Genomic DNA, 23,633 nt, shown 5'->3' on the forward strand with positions numbered 1-23,633 from the left:
TAGGATAGAAGATGGAAGTAGCTGGGTGTTTGTAGAACTTTTAATTCAAGAAAAGGAAAACTGATTAAGAGCTGTGAATAGGCAGGAAATCAGAGTTTCATAAATTTAAATTGCTTTAATATTAATTCAGAATTTTTGAAACAAATACCATATCCTGAGTGATAATATACTGGTGTTACCCTTGAAAGGTTTTTATCACAATTCATGAATGTGTAGAGGAAGCTTCTTACTGGTAAATGTATTATATTGTGATAGAGGTTGAGAGAGCTGATATTAGAGTAGTACTGCAGACTTCCCAAAGAAAGGATCTGGGGTTGGGATTGTTCAACAAGTATTAGAGAGAACATGAAAATCTTAAGTCATTCAGAATTGTCAGTCCTTATATAGTTGTGGGTATTTATTCCTCAGATGATTAGGAAATCCAGCAACTCCCAATATCATAATTTTTTTACACACATTAATTTTTCTCGGAGGTTGGAGTTTTATTTATCTAGATTGCCTGTATCACATTTCTTCTGGTTTGAAAGTGATGGACAGAGCATATCTAGCAGTACGAAAGTGGCTGCATAGTCATTTTCATCCATGTTAATGTACACTTGCTTCTGTAAGCTCTATTTACAGACTTGATCATGCTGTTATTTTGCTGAAAATGAGACCTTCTTTTCATGAAAATAAGAGAGTTAAATGAAAAAATATAATCCAGTGACTTGTTTTGATAATCATAATCATAAACATAAATGCTTATGTCTTAAACTTGTTGAATTTGTGGGGGGTGAAATAGCATTGTTGCTTAGCATAGAAGGGATGATGAACTTACCTGTATAAGAAAAAAAGGAGGAAAGATCAAAGACAGGAAGGGGTAAGTAAGAGAATAAAATAAATACGTGAAGCACCTTTAAGTATGATGCATTTTTTTTTAGGCTTAGGCATCTTACTGCAATGAAGAACGAGAAAGAAAATGAGACCATTCTGTATAATCCGAGTCTATTTAAACCTACTTTAGCAATTCTAGTAGTAGCATTGCTGAACTTTTGTTTGCTGTTTTTTTCCTTTTTTTTCTTATGTCTTTTATTTTATTTAATTTTTTAAAAAAATTTTTATTGCATTTTAGGTTTTGGGGTACATGTGCAGAACATGCAAGACGGTTGCATACGTACACACATGGCAGTGTGTTTTGCTCCCTTTCTCCCCTTCACCCACATTTGGCATTTCTCCCCAGGCTATCCCTCCCCAGCTCCCCGCCGCTGCTGTCCCTCCCCTTTTCCCCCCAATAGACCCCAGTGTTTAGTACTCCCCTCCCTGTGTCCATGTGTTCTCATTTTTCATCACCCGCCTATGAGTGAGAATATGCGGTATTTCATTTTCTGTTCTTGTGTCAGTTTGCTGAGAATGATGTTCTCCAGATTCATCCATGTCCCTGCAAACAACACAAACTCATCATTTCTGATTGCTGCATAATATTCCATGGTGTATATGTGCCACATTTTCCCAATCCAGTCTATCCTCAATGGGCATTTGGGTTGGTTCCAGGTCTTTGCTATTGTAAACAGTGCTGCAATGAACATTCGTGTGCATGTGTCCTTATAGTAGAACGATTTATAGTCCTTTGGATATATACCCAGTAATGGGATTGCTGGGTCAAATGGAATTCCTATTTCTAAGGCCTTGAGGAATCGCCACACTGTCTTCCACAATGGTTGAACTAATTTACACTCCTACCAACAGTGTAAAAGTGTTCCTTTTTCTCCACATCCTCTCCAGCATCTGTTGTCTCCAGATTTTTTAATGATCGCCATTCTAACTGGCGTGAGATGGTATCTCAATGTGGTTTTGATTTGCATCTCTCTGATGACAAGTGATGATGAGCATTTTTTCATATGATTGTTGGTCTCATATATGTCTTCTTTTATAAAGTGTCTGTTCATATCCTTTGCTCATTTTTGGATGGGCTTGCTTGCTTTTTTTCCTGTAAATCTGTTTGAGTTCTTTGTAAATTCTGGATATCAGCCCTTTGTCAGATGGGTAAACTGCAAAAATTTTTTCCCATTCTGTTGGTTGCTGATTCACTCTAGTGACTGTTTCTTTTGCCGTGCAGAAGCTGTGGAGTTTCATTAGGTCCCATTTGTCTATTTTGGCTTTTGTTGCCAATGCTTCTGGTGTTTTGTTCATGAAGTCCTTGCCTACTCCTATGTCCTGGATGGTTTTGCCTAGATTTCCTTCTAGGGTTTTTATGGTGCCAGGTCTTATGTTTAAGTCTTTAATCCATCTGGAGTTAATTTTAGTGTAAGGTGTCAGGAAGGGGTCCAGTTTCTGCTTTCTGCACATGGCTAGCCAGTTTTCCCAACACCATTTGTTAAACAGGGAATCCTTTCCCCCTTGCTTGTTTTCGTCAGGTTTATCAAAGATTGTATAGTGGTAGATATGTTGTGTTGCCTCCGGTGCCTCTGTTTTGTTCCATTGGTCTATATCTCTGTTTTGGTACCAGTACCATGCTGTTTTGATTACTGTAGCCTTGTAGTATAGTTTGAAATCCAGTAGTGTGATGCCCCCTGCTGTGTTCTTTTTGCTTAGAATTGACTTGGCTATGCGGGCTCTCTTTTGGTTCCATATGAAGTTCATGGTGGTTTTTTCTAGTTCTGTGAAGAAAGTCAATGGTAGCTTGATGGGGATAGCGTTGATTCTGTAAATTACTTTGGACAGTATAGCCATTTTCATGATATTAATTCTTCCTAACCATGAACATGGAATGTTTCTCCATTTGTTTGTGTCCTCTCTGATTTTGTTGAGCAGTGGTTTGTAGTTTTCCTTGAAGAGGTTCCTTACGTTCCTTGTGAGTTGTATTCCTAGGTATTTTATTCTTTTTGTCACAATTATGAATGGCAGTTCGTTCCTGATTTGGCTTTCTTTAAGTCTGTTATTGGTGTAGAGGAATGCTTGTGATTTTTGTTTGCTGTTTTTTTCTAATTTAGTCTTCCCAGACTCTCAGGAAAAAAAAAAAAAAAAAAAAAAACAGTAAAAAACTTAGGTGGTTTTTGAAGAAATTCTCTTTTATTGACTTAACTGGTGTATTTTTTGAGCTCCCACTGAGCACATGCCCCTGTAGAATGAATTACAGGCAACTCCAGTCTGTTCTAACCTGGGAGATTGTTTTTAACCTATTACTTATGATTATTAAAATTTTTTACCTTTGAATCAGAATTCATACTTTTATTGCCTGAATTACTTTTCCTCTTTCCAATTTTTCATATTTTACCCTTTTAGTGACAATGTCAAGAGCACTGTGATTTTTTCCTCTCTCACAGCATGTTGGAAATACCGAATAGTACTTATGTTATTTTAGACATGCATTATTCTTTGCGTCATAGTAGTGTATATTACGTGTTTATGGTTTGTGTGACTTTAATATCTCTAATTCAGATTATTAGCATAATTATTTTAACAAACAGTTCTAGTTAGCATGAAAATTTTTTATAAAAGCTATACTCTGTTCAATGAAAAGTGAGATACATTGACTTCAAAAGCCTTTTTCTAAGTTTAAATGTCATCAAAATTATTTTATTGCCAGCAACATTTTATAAAAAGTAGATACAAATTTAGATATACATAAAAGTCTTCAGCTATTAGAATATAATATTCTTTTGATTACCTCATGAGAGATTCAGAAAGGTATTACGTTGTGATTCAGACAAGTGTGTCACTTTCTCTACCTGCCTCAAAACATTATTGTTTTCCCATGACAAATTGCTATTATAGTTGCCTACTTTTGCTTACATGGTATCACATTTTAACTTATGATGTATCCTTGTCCTTGGGGAAAAATACTTTTTATGCAATTTGATTTTTTTTTTTTTTGAGATGGCGTCTTATTCTGTTGTACAGGTTATAGTACAGTGCTGCAATCTCAGATCATTGCAACCTCTCCCTCCCGTGTTCAAGCAATTCACATGCCTCAGCCTCCCAAATAGCTGGGATTACAGGTGCCTGCTACCATGGCCAATTAATTTTTGTATTTTTAGTAGAGATGGGGTTTCACCATGATGACCAGGCTGGTCTCAAACTCCTGACCTCAGGTGATGCATCCACCTCTGCCTCCCAAAGTGCTGGGATTACAGGCGTGAGCTACCACATGTGGCCTGAAATTTGATTTTAAAGTATTTTTACCTTATTGAGTAAATATGATATTGTATTTTAAACGGTTCCATCAGGTAGCTCTTACATGTGCTCTGAGTGAAATCCAAGAAGGCAGAAACCTACACCTAATTGTACCAGTAATATACTTTTCTTTGATGATTGCTTGCTAAATTCCATTTTACTATTACTGTTATTAGCCTGCTTATTGATTTTGATTTTTACATTATCTGACAAACCATTATCTGCCAATAAAAAATATATATATATTTAAATATTTCCAACTTAAAGCTAGAAAGAAATTTATAAATATAAAAAATGTCTGGTAACAAAATTGTCCTATCCTTGAATAAATATGTTTGGAACTGTACCCATAATGTCAGCAGGCTTAATTTTCGTTGTCGCTGCAATTGTTTACAAGGTACAGTTTTATTTCAGTTATTCTGTTAATGTTTCTTCTTAGTGAATTGATGAGGATGTGGTGGATCCTTGAACGATCATTGGCTCCACTTTCTTAGATCCAGGTAGGGTTAACCGAGGGGTGGGTCAATTAGACAAGAATAAAGCTTACCTAGGCCGCACTCTGTACAGATAATGCTTACATATTTCACTTAATGTGGTTCAAAGAAAGCAAATTTAAGTTTTCAGTGGTATTTAACATATCTATCCTTAGCAATTTTCAAGAATCTCCTTTTACCTCAATACTCTACAAAGATGTTAGAAGGATAATTTGAGAACCAAACTCATGGAATAAATCTGTTATATATTACCTATAATAGTATTTATTTATATCTGTTTAGATATGCTTCATACCTTTGCATCATATGCAGTTTTCACTAGAGTGGAGTTCTAGTATTAACTATCAGAAATACAAATTATGTTTTATTAAGGTGTAGGTTAAATCACTAGTTTTTGAACTTTTAAAACAATATTCCATACTTAAACTCCAAAAAGTTGACCTCAATAAATATATTTTTTTTTGGAAATTTCAAAATAAAATTGAATTTGCTCCACATTAAATTAAGGAAGTAAGTCAGAGCATTCCTTTATTTCCTCCTTTGAAAAATCACTGAATTAAATTTTGAACTAAGATCACTTAGTAATACCTCTATCCTGGTTTATATCTTACTATCTATTCTACCTAAAATTTCATTTTTAAATTTCCATGCCTATTTCTATATTTATTAGTCTAAAGATTAATATATTCATTCAATAAATACTTATTGTGTGCCTACTATGTGCCAGAGAGTATTCTAGGTGCATAGGATTAATAAATAAACTAAACAGACAAACATCCATGTACGTGTGGAGTTCAAACTACTTTAATCAAAGTGGGATGCTAATTAAGGTGGGCACTCTGTATCTCTTTTGGCAGTTCTACAGTATTTTGACTTTGTAGAAGTAACTTTTAAAAATTTTAGCTATTTCCTTTTTACTGTTTGCAACATCTGTACAAATGATAGTAATACAATGTTGCTCTCATGCTAATGCAAAAAAGAGAATGCCTGCTACACAGTATTTTCTGAGCCCTTTGTAAATTTTGGTAGGAATACTGTAGGGACTGCCTGCCTCCTGAGAAATCTTACCATATTACTCAGAAGCCTATGATTACTTTTTACAAATTCCACGATTTAAAAATTACATCACCATTACAAAACAGTTAAATTTGGTATTAATTTGTGAATTAAACTTGTGAGTTTGTTGCCTTGCTAGACTTTGGTTGTTTATTTTCTGTTCACTGAAATATTGGTTATAATATCAGCCTTTATAGCCAGTTGCCAATTACCTATTTTCTCTTGTTTGGTTATAGTTAACTACCCTGTTTTGCGAAAATAAAATAATCCTTAGTTCTCACCATTATTCAGGAAGCCATGTGCTATACAATATTAAAACAGTATTTAAAATGTTAGTATAATTTTTCCATTGAACATCAGTTATACATCAGGACCTATATAACACATGTATTTTATTTATTTACTCAAAAGGTATAATATATTTTTCCAAATTATGAAATTCACTAGGCTAAGGATTTTATATTATGATTTTCATCAGTAGAATCCTTATGCTTTATATCAAATAGTGTTTTCCTTTATGTTTAGAAAACAATTAAATGATAGTATTTCTTTTAGGATACATCTTCATTTTTATTAGTTAGAAGAAAATAGAGTAGAAAATATTAACAAGAGTTCCAAGTAGCTAAATAGAAGATTAAATCTCTTTGTGTGTGTGTGTGTGTGTGTGTGTGTGTGTGTATGAAATTGGGTTTTAGGTTTTGGGGTACATGTGAAGAACATGCAAGATTGTTGCATAAGTACATACATGGCAATGTGGTTTACTGCCTTCCTCCCCATCACCTATATCTGGCATTTCTCCCCATGTTATCCTCCCCAACTCCCCACCCCCGGTTGTCCCTCCCCTAGTTCCCCACGACAGACCTCAGTGTGTGATGCTCCCTTCCCTGTGTCCATGTGTTCTCGTTGCTCAACACTGGCCTATGAGTGAGAACATGTGGTGTTTGATTTTCTGTTATTCTGGGTTTTTATGGCTGCATAGTATTCTATAGTATATATGTGCCATGAGAGGATGTGGAGAAATAGGAACACTTTTACACTGTTGGTGGGAGTGTAAATTAGTTCAACCATTGTGGAAGGCAGTATGGTGATTCCTCAAGGACCTAGAAGTAGGAATTCCATTTTACCCAGCAATCTCATTACTGGGTATATATCCAGAGGATTATAAATCATTCTATTTTAAGGGCACGTGCACACGAATGTTCGTTGCAGCAGTTTTCAATAGCAAAGACTTGGAACCAACCCAAATGCCCATCGATGATAGACTGGACAGAGAAAATGTGGATTAAATCTCTTTCCTATCAGCAAATTACTAGAAAAAAATAAAAATTAAACAAAACTTAATAACCTAGGCTAGGCATAGTTGGCTCACGACTGCAAACCCAGCACTTTGGGAAGGTAATGTAAGAGGATTACTTGAGCCCAGGAGTTTGAAACAAGCTTGAGAAACACAGGGAGACTCTGAATCCACAAAAAAGTGAAAAAATTACTCAGGTGTGGTGGCCAACACCTGGAGTCCCAGATATTTGCTGGGGCTGAGGTGGGAGTATAGCTTGAGCCCAGGAATTGGAGACTACAGTGAGTTATAGGCATACCACTGCACTCTAATCTTGGTGACTGAGCAAGACCCTATTTCAAAATAAGGATAAAACAAAACAAGCAAAAAACTAATAAATCACCTACTATTATTGACTTAATCTAAAATAGTTCCTTACAGAAGATAGGTCAAACTGTCTGGGAATGTCTGAGTGATGTTCTCCTGCTTACCACAGCTAACCTCACACAAATTTGTCATCCAATTTAAAAGGCTAGAAGAAATTAGAAAAGGGAATGTTTCTAAAGGTGAATGGCACACTGATCCCTTCACTCAGGCAGATTTCTTTCACTGCCTAAGCTTCAACTAAGTGCTCCTCCTGTATATACCCTGTCTCTCAGCCCATTGTAAAAAAAAAAAAAAGAAAAAAAAATCCTTTACTTAATCCTAATAATATTGCCTATTCCATAAGTGTAGAATTGTGGTTTTATCCCAGAACCAGGACAGTGAATGACATATAGTTGGCAACAAACAATGTATATGAATGTGTGTGTATAAGAGAACTCTAGTTAGCCTCTCTAGCTCAGGTTCTCTCTCCTTCAAATTATCTTGTTTTCTTTTTATGGCTTTAGGTTTCTAAAATAAGAGGTTCTGATATATCATTAAGTGAATATTTGGCTCTGATTATTATAATCACTGCGCCCAATAATCTATGATACAGTTTTTTGGGCTTTTAAGTGTGCTTCTATCTTATTTTATTATTATTATTATTATTATTTTTTTTTTTTTGAGAGAGAGAGAATCTCGCTTTTTCACCCAGGCTGGAGTGTAGTGGTGTGATTGCAGTTCACTGCAACTTCCACCTCCCAGGCTCTAATGATTCTTCTGTCTCAGCCTCCTGAGTAGCTGGGATTACAGGTGCCTGCCACCATGCCCAACTAATTTTTGTATTTTTAGCAGAGAGAGGGGTTTCACCATTTAGGCCAGGCTTCTCTTGAACTCCTGACCTCAGGTAATCCACCTGCCCCAGTCTCCCAAAGTGCTGTGCTGGGATTGTGCCACCATACCCGGCCTAGATGTATTTTTAATTGACAGTAATTGTGTATACTTATGGGGCATGATGTGATATTTTGATCTATGTATATATATATATATATGTTACTGAAAGATTCAGACAAGCTAATGAACATATTTATCACCTCACCAACTTATTATTTTTTTGTAATGAGAACATTAAAAATCTATTCTTTAAGGAATTTTCAAATAAATACACAATACATTAACTGTGGTCACCATGTAATGCAGTAGACCACAAAAACATATTCTTTCAGTCTAATTGAAACTATGAACCCTTTGATCAACGTTCACCCTTCCCCATTCCTCCTTCTCCCACCATCTTCTGATAACTATCTCTCTATTTCCTGTTTCTTTGAGATTATTTTTTTTGGATTGCATATACAAATGAGATTACACAGTATTTGTCTTTCTGTGCCTGGCTTAATTTACTTAATATAATGTACTGTAGTTCCAAACATGTTGTCTTGAATGGTGGAAGGTTCTTTTTTAAGGCTATATAGTACCCCATTATGTTTATATATCACATTTTCTTTATTCATTCATTGATGGATACTTAGATTACTTTCATACTTTGATTATTGTGAATAATGTTGAAAAAAAGAGTGCAGACCTCACTTAAATGCCAATTTTAATTGCTTTGGATATATACCCAGAAGTAAGATTCCTGGATTATATGGTAATTCTATTTTTGGATTTTTGAGGAAACGCCATACTGTTTTTCAAAGTGGCTGTGTTAATTTACACTCCACAGTGGTATCTCTCCCTCCCTCCCTCCCTCCCCTCCTTCTCTCCTTCTGTCCTTCCCTCCTTCCTTCCTTTTTTCCATTAAAATAATATATGCTTTGTTTAATGAAAATCTACATGGTACAGTGGCTATATGCTCTTTGTTTATTCTTAAAATTAGCATTTTGCTGAATAAAGTACCTAGAAATGCAGCTAACCATGGAAGTGAAAATCTCTACAAGGAGAACTACAAAACACTGTTCAAAGAAATCAGAGATAACACAAACAAATGGAAAAACATTCCATGCTCATTGATAAGAAGAATCAATATCATTAAAATAGCCATACTGCACAAAGCATTTTATAGATTCAGTACTATTTCTGTCAAACTCCCAATGACATTCTTTACAGAACTAGGAAAAAACTATTTTAAAATTCATATGGAACCAAAAAAGAGCCCGAATAGCAAAGGCAATTTTAAGCAATAGAACGAAGCTGGAGGCATCATACTACCCAACTTCAAACTATGCTACAGGGCTACCGTAACCAAAATAGCATGGTACTGGTACAAGAACAGACACATAGACCATTGGAACAGGATAGAGAACCCGAAATAAGCCTGCACACCTCCAACCATCTGATCTTCTACAAAGCTGACAAATCAAGCAGTGGGGAAAGAACTCCTTATTTAATAAATGGTGCTGGGATAGCTGGCTAGCCATATGCAGAAGATGAAATTGGACCCTTTCCTTACACCATATACAAAAGTTAACTCAAGATGGATTAAAGACTTAAATGTAAAACCTAAAATTATAAAATCCCTTGAAAAACTTAGGCAATGACATTCTGGACATGGGAATGGGCAAATATTTTATGATAAAGACACCAAAAGCAATTGTGACAAAAGTAAAAATTGGAAAATGGGATCTAATCAAACTAAACAGTTTCTGCACAGCAAAAGAAACTATCAAGAGAGCAAACAGACAACCTGTAGAATGGGAGAAAATGTTTGTAAGCTATGCATCTGACAAAGGTCTAATATTCAGCTTCTATAAGTAATTTAAACAAATTTTCAAGAAAAAGCAAACAACCTCATTAAAAAGTGGACAAAGGAAATGAACAGATACTTTTCAAAAGAAGACATACATGTGACAAAAAGCATATGAAGAAAAGCTCAGCATCACTGGTCATTAGAGAAATGTGAATCACAACCATAAGAGACCATCTCACACCATTCAGAATAGTTATAACTAAAACGTCAAAGCAAAAACAGGTGTTGGGGAGGCTGTGGAGAAAAAGGAATGTTTATACATTGTTTGTAGAAGTGTAAATTAGTTCAACCATTCTAGAAAACTGTGGCTATTTTACGAAGACCTAAAAACAGAACTATCATTCAACACAGCAATCCTGTTACTGGGTATATACCCAAAGGAATATAAATTGTTCTATCATAAAGACACATCCACACATATGTTCTTTGTAGCACTATTCACAATAGCAAAACATGGAATCAACCTCACTGCTCATCAATGGTAGACCATGGAATACTATGCAGCCATGAAAAGAAATGAGATTATATAGATAGAGCTGGAGACCATTATTCTTAGCAAACTAGTGCAGGAACAGAAAAGCAAATACTGCATAGTCTCACTTATAAGTGGGAGTTAAATAATAAGAACACATAGACACAGAAAGGGAAACAACAGATACTGGGGCTATAGAAGGGTTGAGGGTAGGAGGAGGGAGAGGATTAGAAAAAATAACTAATGGTACAAGTCTTAATACCTGGATGACAAAATATTCTGTATAAGAAACTCCTGTGGCATGAGTTTACCAGTACATGTACCCCTGAATTTAAAATAAAATTTTAAAAACAAAAAATAAAATGAGTTGTTTGTTTGTTTGGTATTTGACCTTCTTAAAGAAATACATGATAGAGTTAAAAAATCAAATGGAATGTAGGGATTATTAAAACAAAAAATAGAAGCCCTTTGCCTTGTATTTTCTTACTACCTACTTCAGCTACACAGAGGCAATATGTTTTTGGTATTTACTTCTATTATCTAAATAATATGCCTATTACTATTTCTTCATTTATCAGTTTCAACAGGAGTTTTGAGTAATGAAAATGGAGAAGCTTGTGGGAGAGAAAGGTATGTAAACAAGAATGTGAAATGAAATTTAAGCTAATATATTTCGCAATGGAGGTGCCCACCGGGTTCTTTGAGAACATAAAGAACATAAGCATGTTAGGTCTTCCAAATTGCTTTCAAGAATAACTTTATAATTTATGCTTTTGTTAGCAGTGAACAAGAATTCTCATCTTTCTATATTCTTATTAACACTCCACAGAATTCAGCCTTCAAATTCATGCTTTTATGATGATGTAAAGTAGTATCTCATTGGTTTTTTATTTTGTGTCTTCCTGATTACTAGTGATTTTACGAGATTTAGACAGCATGGACTTCTCCTTCTGAACACTTCCTTTTCACAGTTCTTTGCTTATTTTTCTACTGGTTTCCTCTGAATATATAAATACATGTTAACCAGTATTAATTCCTCATTGGTTTTAGGTATTCTCTCAGTTACCTATGGAATTAGCTATGATATCCTCAACTGAAAAGTTTTCATTTTTTTAGCAAAATCAATTTTATGTCTTATGATTTATGCTTTTTAGGTCATGTTTCAGAAAGCTTTTTTACATCTTTGTCTCAAAAATATTTGCCTAATTTTTTTTCTTAGTAACTGTGAAAAAGTACAGTTTATATTTAACTATTTAATCTCTCAGTAATTCAGATTTCTATATGTTGTGATAAGGTGCTCGCTTTACTTTTTGCCCAATTCTTAGATCAGTTTTCCTGTATACATTATGCCAACACCAGTATTTTGTTTTATTTTGTGATGTTATTATATATAAAGATCTCATGTATATATGAGCTGTCACATATATATGGGTTTATTTCTGAACTCTGTGTGCCTGCAGCTGTACCAAGCTTTGTAGTACACGTTAATATTTTATAAAGTAGGTTTTCTTTCTTTGCCCTTCATTTTTGAATTTTACTTTGATATTAATAGACCTTTTATAGCATCTGCTTTTAAAAATGGGTTTGTAGATTTTCTTTTAAAAAATCTAGAATTTATAGACTGATATGGAAAAAGTTGAAATTTCCCTATGAATATGGGCAAGGTAAAATAAGTCAATATAAAATTGTGAAATAATTTAGATTTATACTACAGAAATCCACTTCTTTTGGTGGCATATATTAGGCAGAAAATAATTATGGAAGAAAGATTAACACAAGGAAAACCAAGGATGGGCCTGCTAATGTACACAATTTTATTGTTAAGAGAAATGTGGACAACAGAAGCAATAGAGAAAGAATATACAGAATGTGACAAACAGGAGTTCAAACTACCTTAATATTTATGGCTTTGAGTTACCTTAATACTTATAATTCACTAAACAGTGCTTTCAAATTATGCTCTGTGGAATACCTAATGCTTTGTGAAACACCAAAAGTACTCAGGGAAAGGAGTAATGGTGACACTGAGTATTTGGATGTGTGATTCAGCCAGAATACATTATTATTAATTGGCCGTGCACTAAGGTTTTATTGCAAGAAAGGACGGATTTTAGCTCAACAACATGACTGTTCAACAAAGATGGCAAGTGATGCAGGTCATCCTTTTCAATGCCTGTGGCAGACATTGCTAACTGAACATAGAACTTTTTGCTGCTGACTCAGATTTTGTCTCCACACAGCTCTCCGTTTAGTCATTACCGATCAACCAGAGTGTTGTTTGAGTCAAAACCCGTTTACTATCTATACTGGGGATATCTAATCTTTTGGCTTCTCTGGGCCACAGTGAAAGAAGAATAATTGTCTTGGGCCACGCATAAAATACGCTAACACTAATGATAGATGAATGGCTAAAAATAAAATGCAAAAAATCTCATAGTGTTTTAAGAAAGTTTATAAATTTGTGTTGGGCTGCATTCAAAGTCGTCCTGGCCATCAGTTGGACAAGCCTGATCTGTATAGTACTAAGTTCTGTAACTTTATTGGACCTTCAGTACACTTAAGATATGTTAGCCCAAGAAAGTGTGAGCTAAATCTGTCAGATTAAAGAAGGAAGAAACTAGAAAAAGAGAGTAGTTGAATTGGAAATGGATCTGGGAAATACAAACTTAAATAAGCATTTCAGTAATAACCTTTACATTGTGATTATGAGGAGTAAATTCTTACTAACGATTTGTTAGTTGTGGAAAAGCCTTCAAATGTGTGTTAGGCTCAAAAAAAGCCTTCAACTATGTGTTGAAGAGCAATTGAAATCATTGATGTTTTCAGTTAAGAAATTGGAGACACAAATAATTCTTTCTTTATATTAATATTTAATCACTGAAAAGTTTAAACTTCCCAAATCGATGAAAGAGTGGGAAATAAAATCTCCATCTCTTGGAAGTGCATCTTATGCTGTCTCCATGGCCTTTGCTTTGCACCAAACAATGCCTTGAAAATTCTCTAAATTTAAATGTAGAAAAAGCATTTTATGCATATTTGAATATTCACAAAATAATGCATGTTAACATTAACATTTTCCTTTTTAAGGATGAATATGTTTTATGTTCTGTGAAGTCACTGCACTAATTGTGATGTAAATTTAAATTTAATTTTCTAAGCAGTGAAAATTATTTGTCTCTATTAACAGGTCTACTCTAATGTGATGCTGGGATTGAATTTTTCTAAGACTCCATTTCAAGGTTGATTCAAAAGTCTTGTGGAAGATCTGGAAGAAATAGGTAAGTGTCCTTTTGGTAACAATTCTCTTTTGCTCATTGTGCTTATTTTAATTTTTCTAATGCTGCTTTTATTCTTTAATTTTTTAAATTAAGTATCTTTGCCCAGATGTTAAGAAGTTTTCAGCATACTATGGAGACATGTTAAGTAGGGCAGTAGAAATATTTATCACTGCTTTTGGGGTTCCCATTTCACTACTTGCTGCTCTCTTTCTATTAAACGTGGTATCACTTTTTAAAAGTAGTATACACTCATAGGGAAAAAGAATTTGGTCTGAAATTTTAAAAGTAAATTATTAGGTAAGAAAAGTACTTGGAGTGTCTTATTACCATTGCGCTTAAAGCTTTTATCATGCTGGTATTTTCAGTATTATTTTTTTTAAAAGTTCAATTGATATTGAAGTTTTGTGGTTATCTAGAATTATTGAGAAAATAATGACAGAAATATACCAGTAATGATTATTTTCTTGAAAATTTGATTTTTCTAATATAATTTTTGAGATCCAATCAGCTGTTTTGGAAGATTTGTTTTCTTTTTTAATGTTGTGTAGCTTTAAAGCTCTTGATAGTTTTCCTTGATATTTACAATGTTAACATATAAAGCTTCTCGATATATAACACATCTAAAATGGGCTTTTCAGTTTCACTGTTGTACTATAATATCAATCAAACAGTTTGTCATGAGTATCCAAATTTATAATAACATAATTATAATTTTAAAAGAAACCTAAAAGAAATTTTAGGCAGAGTTTGTATTTTAAAGCTTCCTAGTAGTTTATATGATTTCTTTCCCCAATCTTTATCTCAGAAGAGAAGGAAACCAAAATGCTCTGGTTCTTCAGAATTCTTCATTAATAGTTTCACTCTGCGCATAGGACAGGCCTCAGGATCTTCACTTTCTACCCAAATTTCTCCACCAATTTCTACAACTTTCTCAAGATATACTCCATAATCTCTCTGAGAGATATTTGTCAATGTTCTTTATACAGTTAAGTACTTTCGAGATAGTTTACCTTCTGTTTTTCCTGTGGATTTTTTTTGGTTCATTTCTTACCAGTTTTATCATTTTACCAGATACACATGAAAATGATCCCACATTTATATAGTATTTAAGATTTTCAAAGCACTTTGACAGTCTTTTATTTCATTTTACTCTTAATTTATGATGTAAGTAAGGTTGACGTTAATATTCTTTGGTAAGTAGAGAAACAAAGACAGAATTAAAATGATTTGGAAAAAGTTATATAGCTTGTTGTCATTTTACAGTTAATAATAAACAATCAGGTGTTATCAGAACACGTCTGCTAACACTCAATCTTTTCTCTAGTTAGTGGAACATTATTTGTATGTTTGCCATAGATAATGGTTAAACCAATATACTTCATCTTTATACAACCTTTTGATAAATAAGTTATTATTTTTGAGTAACAGCATGTTTATTTGTATAATAGCAGAGGGAGTTTAGATTTATAATAAGCAGGAATTATCTGACAATAAACCAGGAAAGAATGAATCATGGAATCATAAGATAAACTCTTTATAGAAAATAGAGAATCTTCTTCCTAGAAGAGAATATAATTGCACTTGAAGTTAGTCCTCAAACTGATTTTGGAATGTGCTACTTAGACTTTTTGTAGTTACGCGTTTATAATGGCGGTTTTAAAATATTTTAAAATAAACATTAACCACATGTTGGTGTAAATAATGAATATACATAATGCCAAAGTTTCAGATTACTGGGAAAGTGCATTCTGAAAAAGCATTTTTACTCATAAATGTATACAATTTTGAACCCTTGAGCTGGAAGTATGATCGTAAGAGAAGAAGAAAATGTTAGAGAAGCAAAGATTTTGGAGTCAGATTCATAGGAGTTTGCATCCTTGCTGCTATTTTTTTGGCTTTTTAAATCAACCTCTGTTAAGTTTTGCTTTTCAGCTCTCAAAGAATAAAAGAGGGGACAAATAGATCTGTTTATTTTATTATTGTAAAAATTTAGCACTTGGGACATAGCTATTTTCAAGAAATACTGGATTTTTGTCTTCTCTGTTCCCTTCCCCCTAGATAATCGCTAAATGGAACTTGGTTCAAACTTTCTTTTTTCAAATATTTATTTTTAGTTTAATCTCCATTTCACCTCTCAGAGTTGTTAAATAACCTGCCCTACATAATACTTATCAGATGGGAACTAAAATGTTGTTTCATACAACTAATAACAGAATATTTGTGTACATGGATAAATGTGTAGTTGGTCATATGGGTGTGTGTGTTTTACTTTAAGATATTCACAGTTATTTTTAGAGTTTCTACTGCAAGACTATTAAAGCGAAATTAAATACCAGTTTTAGTTAATTCAGTGGAGTAGAAATAATTTTCATTCACATATTTATAGAAAATTGCTATAGATTCTATAAATATTTATTAGAGGTTAGGTATCATATATGAAAAATATTTTCTCTATTTTTTGAATAATTAAAAAATGTTAATGGACTATGTGGGAAGCTGGTTTGGTGGACAGGGGGTTGGTTGTCCAATTCAGATACATAGCATACTGATATTCATTGTCAACTGATATTCATTGTCAAAAGGAAACAGAACGAGCAAGACTGCAAATAGAGAGGCTGTAGAGTGGAGATGTTGAGAATCCAAAGTTGGAAATCAGATTGCCTTGGTTTGAATGATGGTTCCAAAACAAACCTACTTTATGTGAAACCTTGAACAAGTCATCAAGGCTTTTTTACACTTAATTTGTCAATCTAGAAAATAGAGATAACAGTACCTACTTAATAGAGTTTATTTGAAGATTGTGTGAATAATATAAAGGGCATAATGAACATTTAAAAAGTATTATTTTGATTTCTATTATATTCATTTCAATTGTTGACTGTATTATTCAGGCCATGTGGCAAATACCCTATATAGAATAATCTAACTTATATCCAGTCATGGATCTTACAAGAAATGCTAAATATGAGTTAATTCTTTGTCTTGGTTATTTTACATTGTTATAACAAAGTACCATAGACTGAGTGGATTATAAACAACAAAAGTCTGTTTCTCACGGTAATGGGTTCTGGGAGATTCAGTTCAGGTGTCAGCCAGCAAAGTTGGGTTCTGTGGAGGGTCTTGTTTCAGGTTGTAGACTGCCATCTTCTTTCTTGTGTCCTCACACGTCAGAAAGAGATTGAGAGAACTTTCTGGGGTTCCTTATATAAAAAGGGCACTAATCACATTCATGAGGGCTGCATCTTCATGGCCTAATTACCTACCACAGGTTCCACCTCCTAGTACCATCACATTGTGGTATAGGATTTTAACATAGGAATTTGGGGACAACACAAGCATTCAGTGAATTACATTATGTACTTGTGCTCTCTGGGTATGGTTAGGATGTGTATTAGTTTTCTGTTACTATATGATAAATTTTCATATATTTATAAACTTAAAACAACATAAATGTATCAACTCACAATTTCTGTGGGTCAAGAGTCCAGGCCCTGACAGTTTAGCTCAGGGTCTTAAAAGGCTGCAATCAAGATGTCAGCAAGGTTGCATTTTCATTTAGAGCTCAGGGTCCTCTTCCAAGCTCATTGGTTTTTGGCTGAATTCAGTTCACTGCAGTTTTAGGACTGAGATCCTCAGCCTCTAAAGTCCACCTTCCTCCCATGTGACACTCTCCATACACAGTTTACAACATAGCAGGTTTCTTCTTTAAAACCAGCAGGCGAGTCTATACTGCATGCTACCAAAATGGAGATGGAGCCTCTGTGTGTGTGTGTGTGTGTGTGTGTGTGCGTGTGTGTGTAGTAATACACATGCATACACATGATATACACACACATATGTATAATATGTGTATGTGTATTAAAGTAATCATCAGAGTGATGACCCATAACCTTTGCCATATTCTATTGGCTGGAAACTAGTCACAGGTCCTGCCCACACTCAAGGGGAAGGAATTTTACAGGGCATGAATATGGGGGAAACCCTGGAGACTGTCTGCCAAAGCATGTTAAACTTAAAATTCATGAAATATATTACCTTAAGGTTTTATAATCATGCTATAGTAAATAAAAAAGAACATTGTTAAAATGTGTAAAAAAATTTTTTTCATAGCATTTTCTTACAATATAACACCCAGCAGACCATTCCTCCTTGCCTAAAATTCATCCATTGTTTCAAGCTGGCTAAAACCACCAGACTAATTACAGCCTAGTCCTAGTGTGGTATTTAATACACTCCAGAATGTGGCAAAACACAGGTATCTTAACTTTTCTCTGTACCTTTCCTCTGATATGTATACCTTTAACTACATGTTTTACACTTTCTTTCCTGCATCTTTGTCAGTGTACACCTTTTTCTTTCCCGTTCTCTATCTTTTTAAAGTACATTTACATTTCTACCATTTTCCACTATACTTTTCTTATTTCTTACCTCCTTTTTAGCTAGCCTAGGACTTTTTCTGCATAGAATCATAGGCAATCTGATGTTATAGATATGTGATCATTAATCTCATTCCCCTGCTACCCACAGAGATTACAGAATGTTGCTCATTTGTGTGTTTCTTACAATGCTGCATATAATAGTATCTTTAGAAATATTCATTGAATATGTAAAACACCTTCTTGATTTAGAACAGTGGTCTAACAGCCAGTATTCAGTTTGACACTCGTATTTCAGAAGATGTTCTTTATAAGTTATTCACTCTTATATTGGCTCAGTAATTTGAAATATACCTCAAATAACCCTTAAGTTACTTGAGAGAATCCATTACAACTTACACCTTTGAAACCAATTGCATATGGGAAGAACATGAATCACTATTCTTATGATAGAGAGTGAGTCCTTATGCGATCAGATGGCTTAATGGGGGGCTTTTCCCTTCTCTGGGCACTCGTTCTCTCTCCTGTCACCCTGTGAAGAGGTACCTTCTGCCATGATTGTAAGTTTCCTGAGGCCTCTCCAGCCATGTGGAACTGTGAGTCAATTAAACCTGTTTCCTTTATAAATTACCCAGTTTCAGGTATTTCTTTATAGGAGTATGAGAACAAACTAATACAAGATAATAAATGGTTTTGTTCTAAATTGCCAAGTTGGGGAGGTAATTTTTATGCAATAATAGATAATTAATATAGGATATTTCAACCCTAAGATTATATCCACAAATTTCAGCACTGACCTTAGATTTCAGAGGAATAGTATACCAAATATAATGTCTCTCAGGCATATGTAATAGAAGAGATAGGTATGTATATTTATAAGATAGTGAGCCAAATGAAACGTGAAATGTTTAGATTTACCTGGAATACTGATTTTGCAACATGTAGAAGCCACTTTTAATACCTTGCCCACTCCAGTTTTGGAGAGTCATGCTTACTCATGACTGGGTAGGTCTGTGTGCTGGTGTGATACTCATTGTTTGTGGAAGAGCTGCTTGGAATAAATACCCATATGTTAATAGGATCTGGACTTGCAGAGTCTCTTCTACTAATTTATCATGATAGTTTTCTGATATCTTTTAATGTCCTTTATGGAGTTGCAAATACTAGAGTTACATGGAAGTATGTATGTATGTATGTATGTATGTATGTATCTATGTATCTATGTATCTATCTATCTATCTATCTATCTAACTATACACACACACACATTTGGGTGCTGTACTTTGAAGCATTGAGCTCATTAGCAAAACAGTACATTTGGTTTCCAGAAAAGTGAATTGAGAAATATGTATCAGCAAGTAATAGAGCAACATTTTTTAAAAATAATAAATTTTTTGGCCAGGCATAGTGGCTCACACTTGTAATCCCATCATTTTGGGAGGGTGAGGTGGGTGGATTACCTGAGGTCAAGAGTTTGAGACCAGCCTGGTCAACATGGTGTAGCCTGTCTCTACTAAAAATATAAAAATTGGCCTGGCATGGTGGTGGGTGATTGTAATCCCAGAAACTTGAGAGGCTGAGGCAGGAGAATTGCCTGAACCCAGGAGGTAGAGATTGCAGTGATCTAGGATCACACCAGTGCTCTCCAGCCAGGGCAACAGAGTGAGACCCTGCCTCAAATAAACAAATAAATAAATACATTCTCATTAAGCCATCATTCCAAATTTCGTTCCTATTGATGTGATGATAGAACTTGGACAAACATAATGCACTATATTAGAAAAAGAGAAAATGAAAACTTGTTCATATTTTTTAAATAAGAGTTCATGTTTATAATTTTAAAATTGTGGGTTGGAACTATCTGCTAGTAAAATTTTTGATATCATTATACAAAATAGAAAAATACAGATTTTAACTGTCCTGCTTTTCAATTCAACTGAACATTAAGTACCCTTTTAATGGTCTTATTTGCTGGGAAGTGCACCATTATAATAATCTGCTTTTTACAGCCCATATCAAATATGAACCAGCATCGCTTATTACAAAGTTTGTGCTTTGGGAGACATTTTCACGGCATCCAACAGAACTGCCCCACATTTCTTGGAATTAGTCTTTAGTGATATCATTTTCCAAAATGAGTTGTTGCTCAAACTTACTGATTGTTTTGTGGTTAAAATCTAATCCAGCAGCTATATTTAAAATGTCATACAAATTTGTAAGGAAAGGTCCACTGAAACTACTGTTACATTAGTAATTATATGAAAATGCTATAGAAGAGTTACAATGCAGCTTGGATGTTTTTTGGTTTTTTTCCCCTATATGATATCCAAGGGGATGACTATGAAATCTCATTTTAAACTGTTGGCAATTTGAGTTTTTACAATTGTCTGCCAGAGAACAGAGGACTATTACTGTAGGTGTCATGTAAAATGAAGTTATAGTCTGAAGCCTCCTTTTAGCTGTCAGCCTTATTAAGGAGCTCTTCATGTGTTGAACCTGGCACCTGGTATTGTATAAGCAATGCATGTGAGAGCCTGGGGAGAGCTTTCTTTCTCTTTTCTGTGGCCTTTATTAGGCTTGGCTCACATTTTCACTGTTGCTTTGCCTTATTCCAACTTTTAAGCTGCACCTCACAGCACAGTAGGTCTAATATAGATTGACTCCTTTGCCTGAAGACTGATTGAAACTTGTATCTCAGAGTTGCTAATGCTCACTGAACCATTTTATTGAAGATAAAGTAAATAAAATAGAGTGCCATATGAGAATTCTCTGAAATCGAATGGAATAATTTGGCAGGTTTAAGCCCATAAAGAAAGCAGAGCAATGAAACAGAATACTTTTTATGTTCAGTGTATTAAGGGGTAAATATTCTTGATATATTAGACCTTAAGTATTTAATTTTGTCAGTACAATTAAATGTTAAATGTAATTCCCAATAGCCCTGTCATTCTTGTTGTTAGACAATGGGTTCTCTCCAAGAGAGTAATATGAATAAAAACTTTTGGGACTACAATATTGTGATGATTTTTTTCTTTCTCTTTTTGTGACACTTAAGTGCATGGATCAGTAGTCTCAGATAATTTAATAAACAACACAAATGAATGGATTTGGCAAAGTACACTTTAGAATCCTAAGGTTGGAAAATAGCGGTAAACCTAAGCAAAGATGCTGTTAAGCTTGAGCATTTTATTCATTAATCAAGATTATATGTTCACATTAGAGCAAACTTTCTGAAAAGTATCCTGTAGAGTTTTTTTTTTCCTTTTTTGAATAAGGCTGTTAGGTTTTTCAAAAATAATGATCATATATTAATTTTCCATATCATGTGGAATAATTTGGGGAAGAAAAATGTTGGAGTGACCTTAGTATCTTGAATCCTATGAACTTACAATAGCATATAATACCACAATAACACATATTGATACATATAATCTGTGAAATACAAAGATCTGAACGTCTGATGCAGAGAAATGAAGATTTCTTATTTGATTGCATGGACCAGATGAAAATTAACATTTATAGAGGACAGATGAATAAGAGAGTTTTGTTAGAAAATTTCTGATCTTGCTGATTAAAGGTAGTATCTCTCTTCAACTTTAAAAAGATTCTGTCACATTAATACTTTCTCCTATAATTTCTCTTGTAGTTTCTCCTAATTCAAGATAATTTTCATTTGTGCTTCTCTTAAATGTGTTTAGTTAATTTTTAAAAAAAAATTTGATAATACATTTTATTTGTTTCACAGGTGATGATTTATGCTTACTTTTTAGCTATATCCACTATATGCATTTTTTTTTCTTCTGTCAAACTGCTCTTTATTTCAGGGAAAGGGCAGGGCAGAGAGCTCTTTCTTGGCAGCGACTTTCCTAATGGCAGCCAGAATATTCCACTCCTCCCATTTCCTCTTGGCGTGGATGTGTGTCCCCACCCTTTTCTTGATGAACTTCAGGGCCCATTTGTCCTTGGAGGCCTACAGTAACTCCATGGCATGCCACTCCTATGGGGCGAATCCACACACTTCTCGGATCATGTCCCCTACAAACTTAGTGTTTGGTCAGATGCCAACAGTGGTGGCTGTGCGTGAACTTGCTCACATTCGTGGTTACCTTGTGACCCTTGTTGAGGCCCATGGCCATAGGGTAGCGCAGGGTCATGGCTGCTGCTCTCCAATGGTGGCCGTAGCAGAAGCACTGTATGCGTTTTTTTGCCTCTAAATGCCCAATGCTCCATCAGTTTGCACAACTATTAACTATATTATATAATGATTTCCACTAACTGTCACAGTTAGATATAAAGGATACATTAAATTCTCATAAGAACAATAAGCCATTTGAAAGAAATCCTTGACATGTTTTCCCCTGTAAAGTAATGTCAGTCAAGAAGCTGTGGTTCTTCACCATGACTTAGACTATTTTTCCTCCAAGGGGTTCAGTCAGTTTCGGGGTTCAGTCAGTTTCAGGGTTCAGGTTGTCTCCAAAAGTATGCGAGGCTGAGTAAGAATAAACATGCTCTATGCTGCCTTGTGAGTGAACTGAAAAAGAGGTTATCACATTGCAGTTTTTCCTTATGTAGTGAGGCTGAAAGTATAATTAATTACCCAGTACTTTTAAAATAATGCTGTATTTTTAGTGTTCCAGTGCCTTATATTTTACACTTACCTTCATTATTATATTCTATACTTATTTCCTTCTGACTGATCAGTAAGTGTTAAAGTCTATTCCTTTATCTAGAAGTACATCTCATTTGCTATAGACTCCAACCATTTATTTCTTTTGAAATTTTGGTTTTGAGTGTGAACTTGCCCTCAGGAAATCATGTGTCAAGAAAAGTTTTCTCAAAATGAGGAGAACATTACGTGGAAATCTGACAAGGCTTAGTTCCTTTAACAATGTATTCTAGACTTTTAGCAACATGCCAAACTGCAGATTAGAGAACTTGTAGCAGATGAGCTGTATTTGGTTAAGTCATTTCCCGCCCTGACCCTTGACTTCTCCCTTCTCTCTAGTCACCACTTGTTCCCCTTTGTCTTTATACTTAATTCTCCTTTTCAAAATGCTTCATGGTCCCCTTTACATTATTGGTATTAAGTAGTATATGTTCTTTAGTATTACTGTCTGGTCTCTCAGCACTCTGGGCTTCAGATAACAATAAAAGTATTAGTAATAACAGTAATGCTATGATCCAGCATGTTGTAGTATCAGGTACTCTTCTCAGTGATCCGCCAGCATTAAGTCATTGAATATTCACAATGTAAGAGTAACATACTTGTGAGGTATAAAGCAATATAATCTTCATTTTACAGGTGAAGGTGTGGGGCTCAGAAAAGTTAAATAATTTGCCCAGCGTTACCTAGTTACTGTGTGACAGCACTAAGATTTGAACTAAGGCAGTTTAGCCTCAAAGCTGTTCAGTACTCTATTGCT

General features: G+C 34.4%; 1 protein-coding gene and 1 pseudogene across 40 annotated transcripts in view; one reads left to right on the forward strand and one right to left on the reverse strand.

The window, feature by feature from the left end:
- Positions 1 to 23,633, forward strand: part of FOXP2 (forkhead box P2) — a 593,473-nt gene that overhangs the window by 188,634 nt on the left and 381,206 nt on the right. For 37 of the 40 annotated variants that reach the window (XM_078343237.1, XM_078343230.1, XM_078343232.1 and 34 more), the window contains exon 3: positions 13,744 to 13,834. The gene's annotated coding sequence lies outside the window, so the exon portion shown is untranslated. Of the gene's footprint in view, positions 1 to 11,134; positions 11,187 to 13,743; positions 13,835 to 23,633 lie in introns of all 40 variants that reach the window. The other 3 variants (XM_078343212.1, XM_078343216.1, XM_078343221.1) reach the window with 1 other exon arrangement.
- On the reverse strand, positions 22,031 to 22,364 carry LOC118143573 (large ribosomal subunit protein eL36 pseudogene; annotated as a pseudogene).

The sequence above is a fragment of the Callithrix jacchus genome, chromosome 11 (genome assembly GCF_049354715.1).
Source record: "Callithrix jacchus isolate 240 chromosome 11, calJac240_pri, whole genome shotgun sequence".
Classification (NCBI taxonomy): Eukaryota; Metazoa; Chordata; class Mammalia; order Primates; family Cebidae; genus Callithrix; species Callithrix jacchus.